This window comes from Moschus berezovskii, chromosome 14 (assembly GCF_049115385.1).
Source record: "Moschus berezovskii isolate FMDL1 chromosome 14, NW_MosBer_1.0, whole genome shotgun sequence".
Classification (NCBI taxonomy): domain Eukaryota; kingdom Metazoa; phylum Chordata; class Mammalia; order Artiodactyla; family Moschidae; genus Moschus; species Moschus berezovskii.
Window position 1 is genome coordinate 52874958 of NC_142473.1, and position 16895 is coordinate 52891852.

At 37.6% G+C, this 16895-nt stretch overlaps 1 pseudogene; it reads left to right on the forward strand.

Annotated features, from left to right (window-relative positions):
• The first annotated feature begins 7962 nt into the window (after positions 1–7962).
• Positions 7963–8955, forward strand: LOC129553935 (olfactory receptor 52P1-like; annotated as a pseudogene).
• The last annotated feature ends 7940 nt before the right edge of the window (positions 8956–16895 follow it).

A 16895-nucleotide genomic window follows, 5' to 3' on the forward strand; every position in this document is an offset into this window, starting at 1 on the left:
ACTCTCAAGAGTCTTCTCCAACACCACAATTCAAAAGCACCAATTCTTTGGTGCTCAGCTTTCTTCACAGTACAACTCTCATATCCATACATGACCACTGGAAAAACCATAGCTTTGACTAGGCAGACCTTTGCTGGAAAAGTAATGTCTCTGCTTTTTAACAACCTCTCTAGGATGGTCATAACTTTTCTTTCAAGGAGCAAGCATCTTTTAATTTCAAGGCTTCAGTCACCATCTGCAGTGATTTTGGAGCACCCAAAAATAAAGTCTGTCACCATTTCCACTCTTTCCCCATTTATTTGCCATGAAGTGATGGGACTGGATGCCATGATCTTAGTTTTCTGAATGTTGAGCTTTAAGCCAACTTTTCCACAGTCCTGTTTCACTTTCATCAAGAGGCTCTTTAGCTCTTCTTCACTTTCTGCCATAAGGGTGGTGTCATCTGCATATCTGACGTTATTGATATTACTTCTGGCAATCTTGATTCCAGCTTATGCTTCATCCAGCCCAGCGTTTCTCATGATGTACTCTGCATATAAGTTAAATAAGCAGGGTAACAATATACAGCCTTGACATACTCCTTTTCCTATTGGAACCAGTCTGTTGTTCCATGTCCAGTTCTAACTGCAACTTCCTGACCTGAGTATAGATTTCTCAGGAGGCAGGTCAGGTGGTCTGGTATTCCCATCTCTTTAAGAATGTTCCAGAGATTGTGGTGATCCACACTGTCAAAAGCTTTTGCATAATCTATAAAGCAGAAATAGATGATTTTCTGGAACTCTCTGCTTCTTCGATTATATAACGGATGTTGGCAATTTGATCTCTGGTTCCTCTGCCTTTTCTAAAACCAGCTTGAACATCTGCAAGTTCACAGTTCATGTACTGTTGAAGCCTGACTTGAAGAATTTGAGCATTACTTTACAAACATGTGAGATGAGTACAAGTTGTGGTAGTTTGAGCATTCTTTGGCATTGCCTTTCTTTGGGAATGGAATGAAAATTGACCTTTTCCAGTCCTGTGGCCACTGTTGAGTTTTCCAAATTTGCTGGCATATTGAGTGCAGCACTTTCACAGCATCATCTTTTAGGGTTTTAAATAGCTCAACTGGAATTCCATCAACTCCACTAGCTTTGTTCATAGTGATGCTTCCCACTTGACTTCACATTCCAGGATGTCTGGCTCTAGGTGAGTGATCACACCATCATGATTATCTTGGTCGTGAAGATCTTTTTGGTACAGTTCTTCTGGGTAGTCTTTCCACCTCTTCTTAATATCTTCTGCTTCTGTTAGGACCATACCATTTCTGTCCTTTTTGAGCCCATCTTTCCATGAACTGTTCCCTTGGTATCTCTTATTTTCTTGAAGAGATCTCTAGTCTTTCCCACTCTATTGCTTTCCTCTATTTCTTTGCACTGATCATTGAAGAAGGCTTTCTTATCTCTCCTTGCTATTCTTTGTAACTCTGCATTCAGATGCTTGTATCTTTTCTTTTCTCCTTTGCTTTTCTCTTCTCTTCTTTTCACAGCTATTTGTAAGGCCTCCTCAGACAGCCATTTTCTTTTTTGCATTTCTTTTCCATGGGGATGGTCTTGATCCCTGTCTCCTGTACAATATCAGGAACTTGCATCCATAGTCCGTCAGGTGCTCTATCAGATCTAATCCTTCAATCTATTTCTCACTTCCATTGTATAATAATAAGAGATTTGATTTAGATCATACCTGAATGGTCTAGTGGTTTTCCCTACTTTCTTCAATTTATGTCTGGATTTGGCAGTAAGGAATTCGTGATCTGAGCAACAGTCATCTTCCGGTCTTGTTTTTGCTGACTTGTTTTTGCTTCTTTACATTTGGCTGCAAAGAATATAATCAAGCTGATTTCGGTATTGACAATCTGGTGATGTCCTTGTGTAGAGTCTTCTCTTATGTTGTTGGAAGAGGGTGTTTTCTATGACCAGTGTGTTCTCTTGGCAAACCTCTATTAACCTTTGCCCTGCTTCATTCTATACTCCAAGGTCAAATTTGCCTCTTACTCCAGGTGTTTCTTTATTTCCTACTTTCGCATTCCAGTCCACTACAATGAAATGGACATCTATTTTGGGTGTTAGTTCTGGAAGGTTTTGTAGGTTTTCTTAGAACCATTCAACTCAGTTTCTTCATTATTTACTGGTCAGGGCATAGACCTGGATTACTGTGATATTTAATGGTTTGCCTTAGAAATGAAGAGAGATCATTCTGTCGCTTTTGAGATTGTATCCAACTACTGCATTTCGGACTCTTTTGTTGACTATGATGGCTACTCCATTACTTCTAAGGGATTCTTGCTCACGGTAGCAGATATAATGGTCATCTGAGTTAAGTTCACCTATTCCAGTCCATTTTAGTTCACTGATTCCAAAAATTTTGACATTCACTCTTTCCATCTCCTGTTTGACCAGGTTCAATTTGCCTTGATTCATGAACCTAGCATTCAAGTTTCCCATGCAATATTGCTCTTTACAGCATTGGACTTTGCTTCTATCACCAGTCACAGCCACAACTGGGTGTTGTTTTTGCTTCGGCTCTGTGGCTTTATTCTTTCTGGAGTTATTTATCCACTGATCTCCAGTAGCATATTGTGCAACTACCAACCATGAGAGTTCATCTTTCAGTGTCCTATCTTTTTCAAATGTATAAAAATATTAAATCACTATGTTGTATACCTGAAACCATAACCAAGTAGGAACCTATACGGTCTTCCCAGAACAGAGCCCATCCTGTCCTCCACCTATCTTTTGTTTGTAGAAGAATGTTAGCTTCACAGGCCTTTCTCTAGTTGCAAAGAACAAATTTCATGAGATAAAATGCAGAAAGAAAGGAAAAACTATGAAACAAGACAAGATAACAATAGTTTAGCCACTAAACAAAGTCAAGAGCCTTTAACTTCCTCAACGGCTATTGATAATATTGTGAGCCATGTCCTTTGAGCTGTTTTGCAGATACTGAAACCACCACTAGGAAGAAGAAGTTAACTATATGCTGATCACAAGCACAAAGATCCCAGACTGTTTGAAATCAGGTTGATGATGTTGACTCTCGATTAATACACCACCAACCAATTACATTGAGATCTCTGCCTATCCACACCACAATGGTTCCACCTTCTTACAACTCAGATGCAAAACGATCATACAAGGGCAAAAAAGCAGTGACACTACAGTTCTAGGAAGAACCCCACTTGTTCCTGGAAAACTAAGACATATACCAACACCCCCCTCCATTAACCTTGACCTTAAAATGTTGCCTTAATCATCCCCTGGGCTTCCCTAATAGCTCATTTGGTAAAGAATCAGCCTGCAATGCAGGAGACCCAGTTCGATTCCTGGGTTGGGAAGATATGCTGGAGAAGGGATAGGTTACCCACTCCAACATTCTTGGACCTCCTTTGTGACTCAGCTGGTAAAAAATCTGCCTGCAATGTGGGAGACATGGGTTCAATTCCTGGATTGGGATGATCCCCTGGAAAAGGGAAAGGCTACCCACTCCAATATTCTGGCCTGGAGAATTCCATGGATTGTATAGTTTATGGGATTGCAAAGAGTCGGACATGACTGAGAGACTTTCACTTCACTTTCAATCATCCCCTAGGTGACAATTTGATTTGTGAACTAAATTCCTGCTTCTCCATTATCTGGCGCTTGAATAAAAGTTGTACTGCTTCAATCTCAGCTTAGGTTTCACTTTGGCTATGCAAACCTGAAGGGGAAAAGAACCTTCCTTGCCTAAACAGGGGGTCTCAGCTGGGCTAGGGCCCAAATAAGGGTCCATATGATCTAATTCGTTAGCAAAACTAAAATAATATTGTATGTTAATCGTAATTATTTTTTTTTTTGTTTAAATACTGCATTCTGCAATGGAGAAACACATAAGAGCTATCAATATAAGCTCTGGGGAGTTTAGAATATTAACATAGCTATTTCAGAAACATGGGGCTTCCCAGGTGGCCCTAGTGGTAAAAAGCCTACCCACCAGTGCAGGAGACATGAGAGATGTGGGTTCCAACCCTGGGTTGGGATGGCATGAAAATGCACTCCAGTATTTTTGCCTGGAGAATCCCCTGGACAGAGGAGCCTGGCGGGCTACAGTCCATAGGGTTGCAAAGAGTCAGACATGACTGAAGTGACTTAGTACACACACATTCCAGAAGAACATTGTTATTTCACTGTGTTTATTCTTGGCCCAGTCCTCTTTTCAACTTTATGTCTTCTAAGGGATCTATCAGCCTAGCAAACAGAGGGGCCTCCTGAGCATTGGAATAGCCCATTGAAAAGTAACATAACTATCAACTTAACCACAGAGTCCTCACTGTACCAAGGGTAACCACTTTCATATCTTTAAACCATTCCCACATATGCATATTGGCCTACATGCTACAATGTAAGACAATCATTTGAGGATTTGCAGAGAACAACAGTTACCTTCTATTATCATCTATGATATAACATGGGCTGTGAGATAGAAGTCAAGATAAAGCAGGTGAAAGTAAAGCAGGAAAGGAGGATTTATAAATTTATAAATGAAGTTACACATTTATAAGAAACAACTGAGTAATGTCAGTAATGTTTTGGTAATCGAAAAGAACCAAATAAAATTGTGTATGTAAATATACACATACTGTGTCACTATTGTTAATGGAAGAACATAACTGTTCTTGGAAATTTCTGCTACAGGGAAGTTTCTAGTTATATAACTCATAACCAGAAACAATTTTGAAAGCACATATTCTAAGAAGACAGTTGAAATAAATGAAGGGTAGTTGATGACTATAAATAAGCGAACCATCTCTGGTGAGTCAGAAGCCTTGAAAACAAGATAACAGTATGTGAAATTCTTAAGAGACTGTAAAGGATGTAGAGAAACATTACATCAATCACTCCTCAGAATCTACTGAGAGTTTACTGAAATTGTGTACCTTTCTTAGATGTGCATAGTCTGATAAAGGAGATTTACTTGAAAATAAATGCACATAAAGCATAAGGTAAGAGATCTAACAGAAATAGGGACTTAATAGCTGCTTGACTGAGGTACTAGAGATAAACAAAAGAGGCAAGGATAATTCTGATAATTCCTAATTTAATGGCTGGGTGGCTGTTGTCAGCAAAATAAGATATGATTACATGGAAGAGGAGGGGAGAACTTATTGAATTAAGTTTGGGGTATCTTTTTGTGTAATTATTAAAATACCTCAATATAAAGTTTATAATGCATTCAACAAAGACTGTTTAGAAAATACCATGGCATTCCAAAAGAGTCCTCTCTATTGGAGTGGCAGATTTCAGCCAAGGGCAATGCTGACTGACTGAGATACAGGCCAAATATTAAAGCCCAGGGTGGCAGAAGGAATTGGATACTTATATGGTTTGGAAGCTGATGGAATGATAGTGACAGCAGAATGTTAGAGCGGTCTTGAGCAGATATTCTGACGACCTAAGCAGATTATCTGCTGAGGCTAATAAGAAGAACGACTTTATTGAAACAAGTGAATTTCTCCAAAATTTCTTTCAACATAAGCGTGAGAGAAGACAGAGAAGAACTTCTAGGTGGGAGGCGTGACTGTACAAGTGGACTATGATTTCGGGGTAGTTCTCCATAATTTCCTGTCTGTGTGCCACATTCGAGGGCTCTGACAGGAAGCCTCCTTTGTTTAAAGCAAGGGGAAGTCACTTTTTCTTGGTATTGATTAGACATGTTATCATCTTATAAGTAAATTTATTGGAAACTAGAAGGCTATTTTTCCAATATTATTTTATATTTATCAAGATAAATTATTCTTGTTTGTAATGTAATTATTTCTAGTTAAAAGGTGTGGGTTTATTTCTAACTGCGTTAACCTCTTGTATGTTTGATTCTCCCAGAGCCAGGTGTAAGAATGGAACCTGGCAAAGTTTCCAAGTGAAAAACAATCACTTAAGGATTTGCAAAGAGCAGAGGTTTAATAGATACTTGAAAACTTTTCATACTTGAATGTTCACTATTTTAGATTCTGTCTTAATTTTTTTTCTCTGTCTAGGTTATAGACTTTGTCCCTTATGTAGTAATTTCCAAAACTCTAGGATTCTAAATTGTAGCTAAAGTTAAATTTTGAATTTTTTGGAAGTATTTATGACTGATTTTATATTTTCAATTTCTTACAATAATACACTTCAAATGCTTACTTACATAGGCTGAGTGTGTCATATGTTTAATAGAGGAAGACACAGGCAGGTTTTTTTTTTAATACAGATATTATTAAAACAACTATACAAGGAATTATTTCCATTAGGTATATTTCTCAATATACATTGACTTTCATGTAAATTGAATTCAGGATCAGAAAGCAAGATGTTGGGAACAATTATACACTAAAAAGCATGTTAAGAAAACTGGAGTGCATATTCCAGAATTACAGTACTAGGTAGAAACGGGATCTTAGGATAGGGCCCAGTTATCATTACTAAAGAAGGTGGTCAGAGCAAGAGTCATCAGAAACTACTTTTGTTGCTATGATGAAAAAAAGCTGAATTGTATTTTCTTTGCTCTTCCCTCTCATCAGGAAGGATGGAGGCCAGAGTCAGAGGTAGGGCTGCCTTCAGCAGGGATTGTTGGCTTTCTAAAGGTTGAGTTTAGAAAGACTTCTGCAAATATCATTTGATAGCATAAAGAAATAAAATATCCATTTTTTCCTTCTTATATGGTTGTGATATGCTGTTCATCTTCAGATCTTCTTAAGGAGTTAATATAAAACAGGAAAAATTTGTCTTTGGTTGATGATTAAGCCCTTAGTGTCCTTATTTTCATAAGCTTTGTTTTTCTGCTTTAGAGTTAGCTTTTATTCTATTATATACTCTATTTTGGGGGGCTCCAAAATCACTACGGATGCTGATTGCAGCCATGAAATTAAAAGACGCTCACTCCTTGAAAGGAAAGTTATGACCAACCTAGATAGCATACTAAAAAGAAGAAACATTACTTTGCCAACCAAGGTCCGTCTAGTCAAGACTATGGTTTTTCCCGTGGTGATGTATGGATGTGAGGGTTGGACTGTGAAGAAAGCTGATCGCCGAAGAATTGATGCTTTTGAACTGTGGTGTTGGAAAAGACTCTTGAGAGTCACTTGGACTGCAAGGAGATCCAACCAGTCCATTCTAAAGGAGATCAATCCTGGGTGTTCACTGAAGGGACTGATGCTAAAGCTGAAACTCCAATAATTTGGCCACCTCATGCGAAGAATTGACTCACTGGAAAAGACTCTGATGCTGGGAGGGATTGGGGGCAGGATAAGAAGGGGACGACAGAGAATGAGATGGCTGGATGGCATCACTGACTCAATGGACATGAGTTTGAGTGAACTCCGGGAGTTGGTGATGGACAGGGAGGCCTGGCGTGCTGCGATTCATGGGGTCACAAAGGGTTGGACACGACTGAGTGACTGAACTGAACTGATGGATAAGAGTATTATTAAAATAATGATTGCATTTTGAAATCCCTGTTAATTTTTGTGTGTGTTTATGTATGTGTATTCATACTTGATCTCAATTTTCTTGAAAAGACAACTTGACTTTTCTAAAACTGTTTATATCAGAATCCAACAATGCCTTTAGCACAATGATGAAGTTATTATGTTGCTAACTGATCCTCTAACAAGAAATCCATGCTACAGGCAGAATTGGGAAAAAAATTGAAAATTCAGGAAAAAAATCTGAAATAAATAAGCTCAATCTTTTCATTTGCAGGTGAAGATTCCAGGACTATGAATGGGGACATGGTTAACCTGATGATTGACAGAGGTTTAGAAGAAGAGTCAGCCCTTCAAGCAGGTCATTACACAGTGTGCCTGGATTCCACACATACAGGGCCATGGGAAAAACAGTTTGTCACCCTACTTTCTGCACAGAGGGATTTGACCAGCTACTTTCTCTCTAAGCATGCAACCTATTGACTTTCAACATGGCCAACAACGCTACACATCACTACATTTCATCTTTCTTCTTGGTATTCCTGGCTTGCAAGGTTTTCACTGCTGGATGGGTATTCGTGTCTGCCTCCTGTTTTCCCTGACCCTGCTGGGGAACAGCATAATTATCATTACCATCAAACTAGAGCCAAGCCTCCACCAGCCTATATACTTCTTCCTTTGCATGCGGGCAATGAACGACATGGCCCTTGCCTCTTCTGCAGCCCCCAAGATGCTTGGCATCTTTTGGTTGGATTCTCACAGGCTTGATTTTAATATCTGCTTAGCACAAATGTATTTCATCCACACATTTTGCATAATTGAGTCAGCCTTCCTAGTTGCCATGGCCTTTGACCGTTATGTAGTTGTTTGTATCCCACTGCGTTATACAACCATCTTGACAACACCAATGGTCATCAAAATGGGTTTAGTCAGTGTGACTCGAGGTATTCTTATGGTTTTACCCTAACCTCTTCTTATTAAGAGGCTACCATATTACACGAAATATGTCATCAATCATGCCTATTGTGAGCACATGGCTGTGGTGAAGTTAGCCAGTGCAAACACCCATGTTAACAGAGAGTATGGAATCTCTGCGGCCCTTTCAGTGATGGCATTGGACCTTGGGCTCATAGCCGCATCCTATATCAAAATCCTTCAGGCGGTCTTCCGGCTCTCCTCTCAGCATGCCCACTCAAAAGCACCTGGCACCTGTGCTGCCCATGTGTGCACTATCCTTGTCTCCTACACACCTGCACTCTTTAGCTTTCTAACACCGCATTGGCAAGAAGGTGCCTCCAAGTGTCCATATCATTTTTTCAAGTTTGTGCCTTCTGGTGCCGCCCACAGTCAATCCCCTGGTATATGGTGTCAAGACCAAGCAGATTCGTGACCGAGTGATTGGTCTCTTTTTCCCAAACAAAAAAAAATACCTGAAAACTAAGATATTTAAAAACAAACCCATGGTGGTAGAGTCTGTTTCATGAAGTCATAGTACATTAATAATAGTTACAACCTTGTCCCCAACATATTTCTTGATTCATCTATGGTTTTAACTGGGGATACTTGATGCTGTACATTTATTTTTTCTCTATTTTCAATTTTTTTGTTTTATTTATTTGTTTGAATTTATTTAATTGGAGGCTAATTACTTTACATTATTGTATTGGTTTTGCCATACATTGACGTGAATCTGCCCCAGGTATACATGTGTTCCCCATCTTGAAGCCCCTCCCACCTCCCTCCCCATCCCATCCCTCTGGTTCATCCCAGTACACCAGCCCCGAGCATCCTGTATCATGCATTGAACCTGGACTGGCGATTCGTTTTAAGCCAGAAAGAAAAACACCAATACAGTATACTAACGCATATGTATGGAATTTAGAGAGATGATAACGATAACCCTGTATACAAGACAGCAAAAGAGACACAGATATATAGAACAGTCTATTTTCAATTTTTATGCTTTCTTTCTTTTAGAAATAAAGGTGTGTTTCTTTACATCCACAAAATGTTAAATTATTGAAATATTTAGCATTTCAATAAATGTTAGCAACAATTGCTATTTATTGCTAATATTACTTCACATTCTATATTTATTCATAAAATTTAGTAATATCCATGCATGTGAAGTGACTTGGTTAGTTACTGTAACAATTTAAAACTTCTCAACATACTGGTCATTGCCATTCTTGAAAACATTTTTTTTCCATTTTTAATTGTTACATGCTTTGTTTAAAAACGTAGAGTAACAATCATTTTCAAGTGTCTTTTCACTTATTATTTTAGTAGCATTGATGAATTAGCATGCCAAAAATGAAGCACGTTTCTCTCAATATTTTATATTTATTCCCATACATTTGCTCTTCTTTTAGGTATCATGATAGATTTTTCAGTCTCCTTATGCCTGATAAATTATAGTATAATATTTTTGCAACTTCCTAGGCAAGAATCACTTCTATTTTACTAGGGAAATGTCCAATCAGGGTAACCTGGTTGGGTAACATGATTTTGGCTCCTCAGTAACACTTGAAATACTTGAACACTTTCACTTCACACTTGTGAAAATCCTATTTATCCATGTTCAGTTCCCTTTTCTTTGGCTTCAGAGAATATCAAATTTTCAGTCACATTCATCCAGTGCTGTTTGTAAACAATTTGCTTCCTAATTAGGAACATTAATTTTACTATGCATGTAGCACAGAAGACCATAATTTAGACCCATCTATAAATGCTCTGTGAAAAACATCTTTTTACTTTTAGGATTGTTTTATGGAATGAATGTTCACTCAGTTGGAAATTGTTGATTCTTGACAAAGATTGGAATATATTTTTCAAATACTTATTGGCCAAAGTGTGTTTTCAAATGAATGAGCTTCCTATCCTCTGACTTTTATTTTCTGCCATAGCTATAATCTTACCTATTCATAACTGTGTTTGTATCTTAACTTTTGTATGAATTATATTGCAAATAGCTTGATTCCTTACAATAATGTTAATCTTCCATTTTTTTTTTTTCAATGAATATACTCTGAGTGGCTCTATCAGACATTTTAGAGTAGAGTTCTGGGGAAGATAAATTAATTTCAAATGTTGCTTCTGTTACTAATGACTGGCTGAGTTTCATTTTTGACTGTAAAAATTCTGAGTTTTATCATTGATTAAACAGGGGAAATAGTTTTTATACTTTATAGTGTCAGAGCAAAGATTAAGTTAAATGATGAATGGAAGATAGTTATCACAGTAATCAACAATCTTCTTCCATATTATCATGGATAGTGCCATGATAGATACTGAAAATTGGAAGATCTGTTAGAAAAGATGATTTTCCAAATACCTATAGAGTTCTGATATAGATAGCTCTACAAAGATATCCTCTTAGTTATTCAACATTCTCCAAAGTGTACATTTCGCACTTCTTCACCCACCCAAACCATCCTACAAAATTTACTTCTCAGTAAGTAACACATCAAGTCACTTAACATCAGTGGGAGACTCAGTTAATGTCATAAAATATTTATTAAGTGTCAAATATTTGCCCAAATATATGAGAAACAAAGTAGTAAAAATTGAACTAATTTTTATAATGGAAAAAATCATCATATATCCCAGGTAATAAAAAAGATAAATTCAAAGTAACAGTTTAAAAATTGTGCAGGTAAATATAGAATACCAAAAATACCACGATGAGACAATTTTCGAAGGCATATTGGAGGAGATGCTAGGAAAAGGCTAAGTTGAATCTTGAAGAGTAATGATAACATATCCAGGTAGTAAGGGTGTCCAAGGTTTTCCAAGAGGCAATATCACAATGGAGTTGAATAGACACTGTATGAAAAGCAAAAATACATCCAGAAGAGAGTGGTGGCATACTAAAAAAGGAGAATAAAACTTAAAGAAAAAAACATAATTACAAAAGCAGGAGGGGCATCCAATAAGAAAATATCTAATTTTAGGCACTGTGAAGGTCATAGGTCACCTTGAGAAATAAAGAGTTGTACAGTGGGAATGGTGAAAGGGCCTTACAATCCTGTATACAATGAATGACCTTGTCTCCAGGTGATAAACCTAGCCAAAAATCTGAATTTATTTAATTAAACACTACACTATATTTTGTACCTATAGAGCCTAATACTACTTTTGACCTACTTCACAGATTATGACTTTGTCACGTCCATGGGACAATCTGTAGCCACAGGCTAAATCCATCTTCCTGCCTCTTTTTCTAAATAAAAAAATTTATTTTATTACCATCATATCCATTGATTAATGAATTGTTGATGGAAGCTTTGGAACTATAGGGGCAAAGTTGAATAATTAGGACAGAGATCATACAATTAAAAAGCTCAAAATATTCACTGTCAATCCCTTTACATAAAAAGTTTCTACCTGAAGAAACAAAAGACCTATACATAAACTACAAAACACTGGTGAAATAAATCAAAGAGGACACAAACAGATGGAGAAATATACTGTGTTAGTGGATTGGAAGAATCAATATTATGAAAATGAGTATACTACTCAAAGTAATCTATAGATTCAATGCAATCCCTATCAAGCGACCAATGGTATTTTTCACAGAGCTAGAACAAATAATTTCACAATTGTATGAAAATGCAAAAAACCTCAAATATCAAAGCAATCTTGAGAAAGAAGAATGGAACCGGAGGAATCAACCTGCCAGACTTCAGGCTCTACTACAAAGCTACAGTCATCAAGACAGTATGGTACTGGAATAAAGACAGAAATATAGATCAATGGAACAAAATAGAAAGCCCAGAGATAAATCCACACACCTATGGACACCTTATCTTTGACAAGGGAGGCAAGAATATTCAATGGAGAAAAGACAATCTCTTTAACAAGTGATGCTGGGAAAGCTGGTCAACCACTTGTAAAAGAATGAAACTAGAAAACTTCCTAACACCATACACAAAAATAGACTCAAAATGGATTAAAGATCTAAACAAGACCAGAAACTATAAAATTCCTAGAGGAGAACATAGGCAAAACACTCTCCGACATAAATCACAGCAGGATCCTCCATGACCCACCTTCCATAATATTGGAAATAAATGCAAAAATAAAAAATGGGACCTAATTAAAATGAAAATCTTCTGAACAGCAAAGGAAACTATAAGCAAGGTGAAAAGACAGCCTTCAGAATGGGATATAACAATAGCAAGTTAAGCAACTGACAAAGAATTAATCTCAAAAATATACAAGCAACGCCTGCAGCTCAATGCCAGAAAAATAAACGACCCAATCAAAAATCGGGCCAAAGAACTAAATAGACATTTCTCCAAAGAAAACATACAGATGGCTAACAAACACATGAAAAGATGTTTAACATCACTCATCATCAGAGAAATGTAAATCAAAACCACAATGAGGTACATTTCACGCCAGTCAGAATGGCTGCTATCCAAAAGTCTACAAGCAATAAATGCTGGAGAGGGTGTGGAGAAAAGGGAACCCTGTTACACTGTTGGTGGGAACGCAAACTAGTACAGCCACTATGGAGAACAGTGTGGAGATTCCTTAAAAATCTGGAAATAGACTGCCATACAACCCAGCAATCCCAATCCTGGGCATACACACCAAGGAAACTAGAACTGAAAGTGACACATGTACTCCAATGTTCATCGCAGCACTGTTTATAATAGCCAGGACATGGAAGCAGCCTAGATGTCCATCTGTAGACGAATGGATAAGAAAGCTGTGGTACATTTACACAATGGAGTATTACTCAGCAATTAAAAAGAATACATTTGAATCAGTTTTAATGAGGTGGATGAAACTGGAGCCTATTATACAGAGTGAAGTAAGCCAGAAAGAAAAACACCAATACAGAATACTAATGCATATATTTGGAATTTAGAAAGATGGTAATGATAACCCTGTATATGAGACAGCAAAAGAGACACAGATGTATAGAACAGTGTTTTGGACTCGGTGGGAGAGGGCGAGGGTGGGATGATTTGGGAGAATGGCATTGAAACATGTATATTATCATATATGAAATGAATCAACAGTCCAGGTTCAATGCATGATAAAGGATGCTCGGGACTGGTGCACAGGGATGACCCAGATGAATGATATGGGGAGGGAGGTGGGAGGGGGGTTCAAGATGGGAACACATGTACACCCAGGGCAGATTCATGTCAATTCAGTTCAGTTCAGTTGCTCAGTCTTGTCCGACTCTTTGCGACCCCATGAATCACAGCACTCCAGGCCTCCCTGTCCGTCACCAACTCCCGGAGTTCACTCAAACTCATGTCCACAGAGTCGGTGATGCCATCCAGCCATCTCATTCTCTGTCGTACCCTTCTCCTCCTGCCCCCAGTCCCTCCCAGCATCAGAGTCTTTTCCAGTGAGTCAACTCTTCGCATGAGGTGGCCAAAGTATTGGAGTTTCAGCTTTAGCATCAGTCCTTCCAATGAACACCCAGGATTGATCTCCTTTAGAATGGACTGGTTGGATCTCCTTGCAGTCCAAGGGACTCTCAAGAGTCTTCTCCAGCACCACAGTTCAAAAGCATCAATTCTTCGGCGATCAGCTTTCCTCACAGTCCAACACTCACATCCATACATGACCACGGGAAAAACCATAGCCTTGACTAGATGGACCTTGGTTGCAAAGTAATGTCTCTGCTTTTTAATATACCATCTAGGTTGGTCATAGCTTTCCTTCCAAGGAGCAAGCGTCTTTTAATTTCCTGTCTGCAATCAGCATCTGCAGTGATTTTGGAGCCCCCCAAAATAAAGTCTGACACTGTTTCCACTGTTTCCCCATCAGTGATGGGGCCAGATGCCATGATCTTAGTTTTCTGAATGTTGAGCTTCAAGCCAACCTTTTCACTCTCCTCTTTCACTTTCATCAAGAGGCTTTTGAGTTCCTCTTCACTTTCTGCCATAAGGGTGGTGTCATCTGCATATCTGAGGTTATTGATATTTCTCCCGGGAATCTTGATTCCAGCTTGTGCTTCTTCCAGCCCAGTGTTCCTCATGATGTACTCTGCATATAAGTTTAATAAGCAGGGTGACAATATACAGACTTGACGTACTCCTTTTCCTATTTGGAACCAGTCTGTTGTTCCATGTCCAGCTCTAACTGTTGCTTCCTGACCTGCATACAAGTTTGTCAATGTATGGAAAAACCTAGACAATATTGTAAACTAAAATAATATTAATAAAAATAAATAAATAATAAAAACAAACAAAAAAAAGAACAACTGTATAGCAAAAAAGGGATAACCTGGATGAAACGGACAGATTCTTAGTAAAGTTCAATATTGCAACAACCAATTACAAGCACTGAATTTGAAGCTGTGATCAAAAATCTCCCAAAAAACAAAAGCCTAAAACCAGATTGCTTCTCAGGAGAATTCTATCAAACATTTAGAGAAGAGCTGATGCCTATCCTTCTAAAATTCTTTCAAAAAATTGCAGAGGAAGGAACACTTCCAAAGTCATCCTACGAGGTCATCATCACCCTGAAAACAAAACCAGATAAAGACAATACACACACACAAAAAAAAACAACTACAGGCCAATATTACTGATGAACATAGATGCAAAAATCCTCAACAAAATTTTAGCAAACAGAATTCAGCAGCACATCAAAAAGTTTATACACCATGATCAAATTGAGTTTATTTTATGGATGCAAGGATTCTTCAATAAATGCAAATCAATTGATGTGATACACAATATTAACATATGGAACGATAAAAACAGTATGATCATCTCAATAGATGCAGATAAAGCCTCTGACAAAATTCATCACCCATTTATGATTAAGTCTTCAAAAAATGGGCATGGAAGGAACATACCTCAACATAGTAAAGGGCATATATGATAAACCTACAGCAAACCTAATTCTCAATGGTGAAAAACTGAAAGCATTCACCCTAAGATCAGGAACAAGACAAGGGTGCACATTTTCCCCACTATTATTCAACATAGTTGTGGAAGTCTTCGCTACAGCAATCAGAGAAGAAAAAGTAATAAAAGGAATCCAGATTGGAAAAGAAGTAAAGCTCTCACTGTTTGTAGATGACATGATACTGTATATATAAAATCCTAAAAGTAGTATCAGGAAATAACTAGAGCTAATCAGTGAATTTAGCAAAGGTGCAGTATACAAAATCTATACACAGAAATAACTTGCATTTCTATATACTAACAATGAAAAATCAGAAAGAAAAATTTGGGAATCAATCTCATTCACCATTGCAACAAAAAGAATTAAATATCTAGGAATAGACTTACCTAAGGAGACAAAAGAACTGTACACAGTAAAGCATAAGACACTAATCAAAGAAATCAAAGATGACATAAACAGATGGAGAGATATTCCATGTTCCTGAGTAGGAAGTGTTAGTATTGTGAAAATGACGATACTACCAGATACAATCCAAAGATTCAATGTGATTTATTTCAAATTACCAATGACATTTTTCACAGAATTAGAAGAAAAGTTTCACAATACATATGGAAACACAAAAGACCCCAAATAGCCAAAGCAGTCTTGAGAAAGAAGAATGGAACTGGAGGATTCAACCTTCCTGACTTCAGATTATACTACAAAGCTACATCATGGAGACAATATGGTACTGGCACAAAAACAGAAACACAGACCAATGGAACAAGACAGAAAACCCAGAAATAAACCATGAACCTATAGGTACCTTAGTTTTGACAAAGGAGGCAAGAATATACAATAGGGCAAAGAATGCATCTTCAATAAATGGTGCGGGGAAAACTGGACAGCTACATATAAGAGAATGAATCAGATACTTCCTAACACCATATACAAAGATAAGTTCAAAATGGATTAAAGACCTAATTGTTACTGGAAAACATAGGCAGAACACTCAATGACATAAATCAAAGCAAGATCCTCTATGACCCACCTCCTAGAGTAATGGAAATAGAAACAAAAGTTAAAAAGTGGGACTTGTTTAAACTTAAAAGCTTTTGAACAGCAAAGGAAACTATAATCAAGGTGAAAAGACAACCCTCGGAATCAGAGAAAATAACAGCAACTGAAACAACTGACAAAGGATTCATTTCTAAAATATACAAGCAGCTCATACAAGTTAAAACCAGAAAAACAAATAATCCAATCAAAGAGTGGGGAAAAAGACCTAAAAAACAGACGTTTCTCCAAAGAAGACATACAGATGCCTAACAAACACATGAAAAGATGTTCATCATTGCTCATTATTAGAGAAACGCAAATCAAAACTACAATTAGATATCACCTCAAACCAGTCAGAATGGCCATCATCAAAACGTCTACAAACAATAAATGCTGGAGATGGTGAGAAAAGTTAAGGTCTTTGCACTGTTGGTGGGAATGTAAATTGATACAGCCCCTATGAAAGACAGTATGGAGATTCCTTAAAAAACTGGGAATAAAA